Consider the following 11,388-nt stretch of genomic DNA (forward strand, 5'->3'; position numbering starts at 1 on the left):
TGGGGTGCCAATAAACTCCTTTTTGTCTTATTTCCTGAGTTTACCTTTAACTGACCAAGGTGAGGCCCAAACCAGGATTCATCTTTGAACAGTGGAGTGCCTAAGACATTTGCCAGTGTAGGTAGAGTGGGGGATAGAGGTAAATTTTAATTATTGCCCAGTCTTGTAATAGAAGACTCAGAAGTCAAGTTCCTTCTTTGACTTTTGTAATGATTGATATTATAATCTACTTTTCTACTGTCTAAACATAACCAGAGAAGTACTCACTAACAACAAAGGAGCTGACAGAGGGAAGCAAGAGATAGAAGTTTGGAGAGAAAAGTACCTTTTTGTTCCATATCCCCACCTTCTAGCATGAGCTTTAAGAAGCATTAGGTGCTGCAGTAGATAGATGTTGGGCCTAGAGTCAGGAAGACCTGAGTTCAAATCTAGCCTCCATCACTCACTAGCTGTGTGACCCTGGGTAAATCACTCAATCTCTGTTTGCCTTAATTCACTGGAGAAGGAAATGGCAAATCACTCCAGTATCTCTGCTAAGAAAACTCCATATTGGGTCACAAACAATGGGATACAAGTGAAAAACCACAAGACTCCAGCCAGTCACATTCTGCCTTGGGGTAGGAAAGGTGGGGGGGAGCAGGGGCCTAGGTTAGAGATCCACGTGGGTCTATGTGTATCTTTCAGAGACTCAGAGGTAAAATAATATTGCATAGGAAAACAGCCTGCCCTTGAGAATCCTGGGCCCCTCTGGATTCCTGGCACAGCCTAGAGACATTGTATTGCTTAAGCAAATAAACAGAAGTCTGAGCCTGGAGCTCAAAGAAACAAAACCTTTCCTCATTGTTAAGGATTCCTGCCTCCTAAAATTGAAAATGGCAGTTGGTCAGGAGGTCATTTCCTCCACCTCCTCCACTGGGGAAGGAGAACCAGAAGGCCAGAGCCACACCCCTTGCTGTTAACACCCTTTCCTGAGAAAAGGCCAGTATCTCTGAGCACTTCTAGGTGGTGGAGGGATGGGGAGAAAGGTTGTCAGAAGAGAGGGAGTGAGCAAGTACATATTTCTTTCTTTTCTTTTCTTTTCTTTTTTTTGCTTTTTGGAGGGGGGAAGGCAGGGCAATTGGAGTTAAATGACTTGCCCAAGGTCACACAGCTAGTAAGTGTTAAGTGTCTGAGGCTGGATTTGAACTCAGGTTCTCCTGACTCCAGGGCCTGTTCTGTATTCACTGTGCCACCTAGCTGCCCCTATATTTCCTAAAAGATTGAAAGAAACCTAGTGCCTGGCCTCAGGAGTTCTTTGTTCTCAATTCAAGGATGTTTGCCCACATCATTAGGATGGGATCATTAGGATGGGATCAGAAGGCAACCCTATGAATGGAGTTCTTTGAAAGACTCTCTGGCATGACAGTCAGTGAGTGCCAACAACACAGCTCTTCATGAATTCTTCTATACCCAATCAATCAATCCAGGCTTTCTTCGTTCTCCTTTGAGTGACAAGCAGGTACAGAGCATGGACCTTGGCATATAGTGAACACTTAATAAATGCTTGTTGACTGACTATTGTTAAGATCATGGATTAAGAGCTGGAAAGGAATTTAGAGGTCATCTAGTCTCATTTAAGAAATGAGGAAGAGGGACAGCTAGGTGGCGCAATAAACGGAGCACCAGCCCTGGAGTCAGGAGGACCTGAGTTCAAATCCAGCCTCAGACACTTAACACAAAAACTAGCCATGTGAACTTGGGCAAGTCACTTAACTCCAATTGCCCTCTAAAAAGCAAAAAAAAAAAAAAAAAAAGAAAGAAATGAGGAAGTGGGGTGGCTAGGTGGTGGAGTGAATAGAACATCAGCCCTGGAGTAAAGAGGACCTGAGTTCAAATTTGGCCTCAGACACTTAACACAAAACTAGCTGTGTGACCTTGGGCAAGTCACTTAACCCCAATTGCCCTACCTTCCCCCCTCCAAAAAGCAAAAGAAAAGAAGAGGAGAAAAGAGGAGAGGACAGGAAAGGACAAGACAGGAGAGGACAGGACAGGACAGGAGAGGACAGGACAGGACAGGAGAGGACAGGACAGGACAGGAGAGGAGAGAAAAATGAGGAAGATGAGGTCAACAGAAGCTAGGTGATTTGCCCAAGGTTATGCAGATAATAGAGAGTGGATCCCAGATCTGAATCTCGATTCATATCCAGAGATCTTTCCTCATTGGACCGAAATGAATTCTGGGCTGGTAGACTGAGCACTAATAGGTGTAAAGCCAACCATGAGCAGCTTTCCAGAGGACTGCTGCTGTGAACAGCTTTAAGGTTCTGACTACATAGTACAGTGAATTTTCTATTTATTCAGCAGTAAACTAAAGCAAAACATTCACAGAAACCAAAGTACAGTATTCAATGTTATAGCATTACAAGTTATCACTAAAGTGGCCACATAGTTTTCACCAAAGTGGCCACATAGTTTTAAACAAAAGATATTATTCAGTAAGTCCTTAACTCAGTCATCCTTAAGGAGCAAGCCTCCTTAAGGGACACAAAGTACAAAGGGTAGGTCACATTGTCTTAATCTCTTCTTGATTGGAGATTAGTTTCCAAATCATCTTTAATTCAATCATCCTTAAGAGGTACAAGGTACAGAGTACATAGTTCTCCTACCCCTAGATCACAGTAAATCATGATCTTCTCAAAGAGGTCTTTTCATCTTGACTAGAGGCTGGCTCCCAAATTCCATGGTTCCTCTTCCATGGGTCCAGCTTCTGCCTGAATCTACCCAATCATCACCTGGATTCACAGGTAGGCAGCTTGTTCCATATATGAAGCACAGTTCCATATATGAAGCTCAGAGGGTCCAGTCCACCTAAAGTCCTTCACAGTTTCTGTTTCTGGGAAGATAAAGCTTAACAGAGCCAAAACAACATTCACACACATTGCTGGCACCATCATCAATTCACTATCTGCCTGTGAAATCAACACAGACCCACATACAAGGTCTCAGAACTCAACACAAATCGTCAGTATAATCCCAGGACCTCTGAAACCCTCCTCCAGGACTTCTGTAAACAGACAAGAAAATCTTCTTTTAGGACTTCCAGTAAGATCCTGGGGATTCTGTACAAAGTATCACAAACAAAAATCAACACAAACGGAACAGACAAAGAGAGCACCTGGCCACCACAAAGTTCCCTTTCTCTATTCTGCTCTTTCCCAGTTTGGGCTTCTCCTTATACAAGGTCATTAACTCCTCCCTGTTCCACCCCTTCCTGTTTCATCAGCAAGTTCCTCCCACTATGGGGTTCACAAGTTCTGTTTCTTAACAAAGACTTAATGTAATCATGGGCAAGACTCAAAAGAAACTTGAACTGAAACAAGGTGCTAAATAATTAAATAGCTGAAACAAGTCACTAAGTACTTCTTTGCTTGCCATTACAACAGGTAACAAGTAGATAAAGATACACTGCATTTCATTGTCCCATGCTGTAATGAAAAAAGCCAGTCCTTGATTTGGAACCCAAAGACCTGAGTTCCAATTACAGTTCTGCTGTGACCTTCATTAGGAAGGTCATTTAATTTCACCAGTCACTAAATTCATCTGTAAAAATGGAGGGGATGGACTAGGTGACCTCAGAGGACCCTTTTAACTCTAATTCTATGATTCTGTGTGAAGCTTCTCCATCTAGTATGTACCAGATGAGGAATAGCCCATAGGATTGCACCCTATGCTTTGTGTCTAGGATTGACCCAATGCACAGGCAGAATGGGTGAGCCAAAACTTACATCCTAATAAAACGGAAGGGATATTTTAGGCTTTTTCTGTTATCACTTGGTTATACAGATGTCAATGTACTATAGGGCTAGCTCTGTGGTGGCCTCTTAAAATATTTGATCTGCTTGCAGTTACTGAGCATAACCTTACCTCTCCATCTATCTGCCATCAAAGTCTACTCATTCAAGTCTTTCTTCACTGTGTTGTACAAGGGAGGGCCAGTCCTGGGTACTGTGATACCCTCCCCCAACCAGAGGGCAGGGGGTTCTTTCAGAGAGAGAAGCTGACCATGGATAGAGGGACATTGTAAAAACAAACTCCATCTGTTTCACTCTTTTGCTTAGGACTACTATCTGCCCCATTGGAGTAAGCATCTCTTCTGCCCTCCCCACTGGACACTCTAGAACAGCTGAATATAAGTGGATACACTTAGAAAAGCATTTTCTGTTGATATCCCTTGTGCTGTCAACAATAGCAATAATGGTGGACACAATCATCGATTAGGAATATTAGTCTAAACTTATTGTTCCTAAAGTATGGTTTATGAGCTCCTGGGTATCCCCTTGCACCCTTTCAGGGGGTCTGTGACATCAAAATGATTTCCAAAGAAATATTAAGATGCTATTTGCCTATGAAAATGCTCTTCTTTTTCCAACCAGATGACTGTGAGGTCAGCTTTTCTTCATACATTTCAATCAAAATAGCATCACAACAGATTAAATGCAGAAGCTGATAAGAGAATCTAGCTATCTTCTATAAAGCCAAACATTAAAAAGATTTGTGAAAATATGTAAAATAATGCCGCTCTTCTCACTAAAATATTTTTGTTTTGAAAAACCGTTTTTTTACAATATATTATTTATATTAACACACAATTAGTTTATTATTATTTTAAAATTTATTGTTGTTCATTCATTTCAATTGTGTTCCCTTTTGGAGTTTTCTTGGCAAAGCTACTGGAGTGGTTTTGCCATTTCCTTCTCCAACTCATTTTACAGATGAGGAAACTGAGTCAAACAAGGTTAAGTCATTTGCCCAGGGACACACAGCTAGTAAGTGTCTGAGGCCAAATTTGAACTCAGGTCTTCCTGATTCCAGGTCCCGCACTCTATCTACTGCATCACCTACCTGTCTTAATTAAATTTTAAATTAACAAGTAAACATTTTAAAAATTTATCAGTTTTACTTTACTATACAGTAAATATTGACAAATACAACCCACATAAACAAAAGATCTTTGGTATCCCCAGTCATTTTTAAGAGTGTAAGGGGTCCTAAGACCAAGAAGTTTGAGAACCTCTGCTCTACACCTCCATCCTTTTTCCTGTATGGCAACTTTGTTTGGTAGCATCTGTGCCAACAACTGTCCCTAAGATCCACAGCCTCCTGTAGTTAAGGGTTTTTTTAAATGTAGTACTGATTTACATGTAACAATGGATGTCAAGCAGTGTGCTCATGGATCTATGGTAGTGGTAGGTCGAAAACCTGGATTTAAGTCTCATTCTCACTGACACTATGTGTGTGACCTTAGACAAGGAGGTTCCTAATCTCTCTGAGTCTCATTTTCTTATCTGTATAATGGGGATGATCATATTTACACAGTGTATGTGGTAGGCTTGTTGTGATGCTAAGGCTAGTGCAAATCAGCTACCATTTTTAGCTTTGGAAGCTCACACGGTGCCTGGTCCATTAGAAGCACTTAATAAATGCTTGTTGAATTAAACTGAATGAATTGATTACGAAACCTAGGGCTTAGAGTCAGACCTCATGCATTTATTTCATCATGAAGGTCCTTAAGGGTGAAAATCATGCTTTAGGATCATGTAGGGGAAAACTAGTTTTTCAACAAAGATTCTCTTGTATGTGCTCATCTTGTCCAGTCATCTCACAAATGTGTCCTTTGGTTATAAAGGGAATCAGGAAGAACAGATAAGTAGATAAGGGAAAACTCTACCAATGGAAAATCAATTCAAAGTATATGCCTATTGGGATCCGTAGTTTAGGCTAAGCCTAAATGACAGCTTCAGCTTCAACTTACGTGGAGAAGTTGCTCCTGGAGATTTCTTCTAGCATGGAGGCTGACAAGGATGATGGTATAGAGTTTTGGGGAAGGGTCTAGGCACAGTGTGAGAAGTGATTACTATATATTAGATTAGATTTAAGAGCCTTTCAAGAGATCAAGGTGGAGATCTGGCAAAAAAAAAAAAAAAGAAATAAGCAATGATGAAACAATGAGAGAGATTTTTGAGATATTGTAAAAAGTGTCTTAGCTGAGATTAGGAGTAGAGAAAATAACTGATCTTCAATCTATACCATTCAGCTTGGAGGACTTCTCAGTTAACTGGGAAATTCCTAGGATAGCTGGTGACTAGATAGAGTTTCCAGGGTTATAGGGTGCTGCTGTTCCCTTTACCAACAATCAAAGTTCAGGTTAATTGTCATTTGGGCATTGCTCTAACCATCAGTCTTCATTTTCCTAACCAGTCATTCAACAAGCAGTTATTAATCACATACTATGGCACTATGTTAAACCCCCAGGATACAGAGACAGGAAAAAACAAAAACAAAAAACAACCCAGTCTCTGCTATCAAGGTGCTCACCGTCTGAAGGGAGATACAACATACCAACAGACAAAGAAGAAAAAGTGTGTGTGGTCTCAGAGGGAAGCACCAAGATTAAGAAGAACTGGGAAAGGCTTCTTGCAGAACTCTCTCTGAACCTTCCAACAGGGAATTCTCTGGTGTTAGTCCAAAGCATTGATCCACAGGTCTGATAACAGCTGAATGAAAATAAAAATAACCTCGAGACCAGAGACCAGAGTTCATTCAATACAAGCACAAACAGGATTCTAATTAGAAATCACCTAAGGGAAGTTGATGTTTAACTTGAAGTTTTTCCTAGTAAGAAGTTACTGCTTTTTTAATAAATGCTCACGATGCTACTTTGTCTTGGGTTTGTACATGACCTTTCCTTCTAAGAGTCCAAAGTGTTTTTTTATTTATGGTCCAAAGAATCCCAGGGACAAGAATTCACAAGGTCACACAGTTGACTGTAGCAAAACCTAGAAGAGAACTCTGCGAAAGTTCCTTGATTCAAATCCTTTGTTCCTCCTTAGGTCTACTGCCCACCGTTCAGATATGTCTGTTTCTTAAGTAGGTACTATGGTACAGGAGATGAGTTGGATTGGGGTGGAGGGGAAGGAGGAAAAGGCTGCCTTGGAACCAGTTATTCAAGTCCTGGATTCAAATCCTAGCCATGATTAGCATAGTGCTTGGTACATAGTAGGCCCTTAATGATTGACTGTGTGACCTTAGACAATAATAGCTAATATTTATATAGCACTTATGTGCCAAGCATTGTGCTAAGTACTTTACAATTATTATCTCATTTGATCCTTACAACAACCCTGTTCCAGGGAGATGCTATCCTTATCCCCACTTTACAGATGAGGAAACTGAGGTAAACAGATTTAAATGACTTGCCCAGGGTCACACAGCAAATAAGTGTTTGAGGCTGAATTTGAACTTGGGTCTTCCTGACTCCAGGTCCTTTGCTTGCCATCTAGCTGTCTCAATTGTCATCTGTAAAATGAGGGAGGTAGATTAAATGATTCCTGAGGATCCTTCTAAACTCAGCTAAAACTAAACATGTAAGTGCATCCGTGCTCGTGTGCCAATCCCACTGCTGAGCAACATGGGAGCCTTGACCTACTTACTCCATTTGACCTGGGCCTTCTTAGGGAACCTATGGTTGGTCATCACATTGATACTGAACTTAGTGAAAACCCTGGACTGGCATAGTCCACTGAAGCCTAAAACTCCCAGTGCTAATGCCTTCCATCTGTTGATTATCTTTCCAATTCATCTTGTCTATATTGTCTTTGTGTATAGTTGTTTGCATGTTGTCTCCCCCATTAGACTGTAAGCTCCTGGGGAGCAGGAGCTGTCTTTTGCCTCTTTTTGTATCCTCAGGGCTTAGCACAGTCCATAGATCGTAAGTCTTCTTGTCTGATACCAGTCTCAGCCTCCCTGGTTACTGGGACTACTGGCACAGGCCACCATATTCCTTAAACATAACTCCTTAATACATTAACCAGTGTTAAGATAAGGTGAACAAAGATATTACCTTAATTAGTTCAATTAATTTGGCAGCTTCTCTTCAGTTATTAGAAGAGGTTAAATGGCGGAGAACAGACGAGTGAAATTCCTTCACTTAACAGCTGCATGCACTTGTTTCTTCTCTAGCTTGTTCTCTTTTTCCTCTCTTCCTGCCTTGTTTTCTGACTTGGGTTTTTATCCTCTCCTCTACTTTTTCTGAGAACCACACAACTAGCCTGGGACTATATCAAGGCTTTGCCCCGTGATATATCTATCTGCTAGACTTGACTGAGTTCTACGTTATTACTTTCTCCATAAGAGTGGCATATTTCTGAATAATTTTCAAGTTTAATAGTACAGATTCCTTAGCCTGATCCCAACCTACCAAAGCCTCAATTATCAATCACTATGTTACTATAAACCCTATTGCTTTTCTGAACTAGATGCTGGCACACCATTTGGTGTTTATCAATTTTGTCCCTTCTGGCTGATCTATCTTCAAAAGGCACAGTAACATAGGGGCAGCCAGATAGCACAGCAAGTAAGAACAATGGCTCCAGTGTTGGGATGACCTGAGGATAGAATCTGGGCTCAGACACTTAGCAGCCACCCAGAAACACCTGGCCGTGTAACCTTGAGCAAGTTACTTAACCCCGATTGCTTTAAAAAAAAAAAAAAAGGCACAGTAACATAAATGACAGTAGAAATATGAATCTTGTGATCAAGGATTACCAAGTCTGGGAAAAGTGCCTCCTCCAACCCTGTCAAACTTGTCTGAACCTCAGTAGTTTCTGGCAATCCAATGGCTTTCACTAGTTTATTTAAGAGGGCACTCAGGGGGCAGCCAGGTAGCACAGCGAGTAAGAGCACCAGCTCCAGTGTTGAGAAGACCTGGAGATTGAATCCCGGGCTCAGACACTTAGCACCCACCCAAGAACACTTGGCCGTGTAACCTTGAGCAAGTTACTTAACCCCAATTGCTTAGGGGAGGCCAGGTGGCTCAGCGAGTAAGAGCACAGGCTCCAGTGTCGGGATGACCTGGATCAAATCCAGGCTCAGATACTCAGCACCATACCCAGAAATAACTGGCCGTGTAACCTTGAGCAAGTTACTTAACCCCCCAATTGCTTAAAAAAAAAAAAAAGAGAGCACTCAGGATAATGATTCTGGTCAAGTGAGGATTGCAACAGCCATGGACATGAAGAAGTATTTCATTCAGTGCCCCAAACCAAGGACAGCATTTATCTCTAGATCCAAAGCTCCTTGCTCCATGGAACTGAACATAGGCATTACACTGTGTTCCCCACTGCTATCTTCCTTTCTATAAGTTGTGTAGTAGAGACCCTCACTACAGTGGAATGAACAAGATGAGATCTCAAATCCAGTGGCCTGGACTAGCTCTTTCAATCAATCAATAATGATTATTATTAAGTGCTTTTTATGTGGCAAGTACTGTGCTAGATACTATAGATACAAATACAGAGAATAAAACAATCCAGAGAGCTTCTATTCTAATGAGGGAGGCAACAAGTATGTATACAAATATGTATAAATAAATGTATAATTTATATTGTATATATTTATATATATAAACATATATAAATATACAATATTTGTATATACAAATCTATATTTATATTGTATATATTTATAAATATATAAACAGCATAAATATAAAGTGAATTAATACAAATATATAAAAGGTAGTTTAAGAGAGACAACATAAACAGTTGGAGGATCAGGAGGAGTTTCATTCAGAAGATGGTTCTTGAGTTGTATCTTAAGGGAAGAGAAGAAATCTATGAGGAAGAAGCAGCAGTGTCCTGGTTAATGCTTAACAACCAGATCTTCAGGGGAAAAAAACATGCATAGGACACACTTTTAAGTTTACTTACTATGCATTATTAACATTTTCTCCATCACCTTCTCAAATTTCAACAATCAGCAAAACATAAATCAATCTGATTTGTAACCTTTGCCTGATTTTGGAGATGTTGATGCTCTCACTGAAAATTTAACAACTGGCTCACACAAGCTGGCTCCAGCATATCCCTGGCCTGAGGTAAGGGAAGGAGTAGGGGTTAGTTGGTGTAAAGACATAGAGAAGGGAGATGGAGAGCTGTAAGAGGAACTGGACTCAGTCTGTCTGGGTAGCAGAGTATAGGAGGGGGAGTAACTGTCAGTGAAAATGTAACTTGGGGTCCAGTTGGGAAAGGCTCAAAAAAAGGATTTTATATTTGTCTATTTATATGTATATATCTTATAGCTATGTATATACACATACATACATACATACATACATATTAGAGGCAATAAGAAGCCACTAGAGTTGATTGAATAAGGAAATTAGATAGTCAAAACTACATTTAAAGACAATTACTTTGGAATAAATGTGTAGGACAGATTGCAGTGGGATGGGGTTTGATGAGAGAGACCAATTGAGAGGCTGTTGCAATAATTTAAGTAAGAGGTGATAAGGGCCTGAATGAAGATAGTAGATTGTGGATGCTGAGAAAGAGTTGGATGTGAATGATATTGTACAGTACAAATGGTAATTTCTTGGCTACTTTTAGTACAGTGCTGGGCATGTAGTAGGTGCTTAATAAATGCTGGTTTTTCCATTTAGCCCTCTGTAATGCCAATTCAATACCCATAGCAACTGCTATGAGTATGCATACATATTCCCAAGGTTTGTTCGTAAAATATAATAAACTCTCCTCCTCCAAGACAAAACCAAAGTATTTATTTGGTATATTGCTATTAGGATACCAAAAAGCAAGGTTTAGTATGATATTCATCACCAGTCCAAGGAGTGCCAACATCGAAAGAGTTCTCTCTGTCAAGCCTCCCCACAATCAAGTTCCCCTAGGCAAGTTCTTATCTTTGCTTCTCTATCAGCTCTGTCTCTCTCTACCCACACCTTTCCCTCCATCCTTCCAAGCAACACAATATATGTGTATGTATGTATGTATCTATAGATAAATAGATAGATATGTTTCCAGTCAAAGACTTGATTGGTTTACTGGTGAGAAGCTTGGAAATCAATTGAAAAGGTGTGGCTGTGGCCCAGAGCCTAACTGACTAGGAGTCAGGGCTCCATGTCAGGACTATTATTGGGCAGGGAAGATCTTATATCCTTTAACCTTACACCTGAGTCTACTGGCTCATTCCCTGTTACCTACATACATGACTATGTCTCCCATATCCTGAAAAAAAAAAAAGCCCTCACTTGATTCTTCCATCCCTGCTGACTGTACTCCTATATCTCTTCTGCCTTTTGTGTCTAAACCCCTTTAAAAGGCCTACAATAGCTGCCTCCACTTTCTCTCCTCTCTCCCTAACCCCTTACAATCCAGCATCTGACCTTATTGTTCCACTGAACCTACTCTGTCCAAAGTTACTAATGATCTCTTAGTTGATAAATCCAGTGGTCTTTTCTTAATCCTCATTCCCCTTGACCATTCTCCAGCCTCTGACACTTTGATCACCCTCCTCTCTTTGATAATCTCCTCTCTGGATTTTCTGGATACTCTCCTG

This window comes from Petaurus breviceps, unplaced genomic scaffold, assembly GCF_028583685.1.
Source record: "Petaurus breviceps papuanus isolate PSGF00001 unplaced genomic scaffold, PetGlider_PUasm1.0 90702, whole genome shotgun sequence".
Classification (NCBI taxonomy): Eukaryota; Metazoa; Chordata; class Mammalia; order Diprotodontia; family Petauridae; genus Petaurus; species Petaurus breviceps.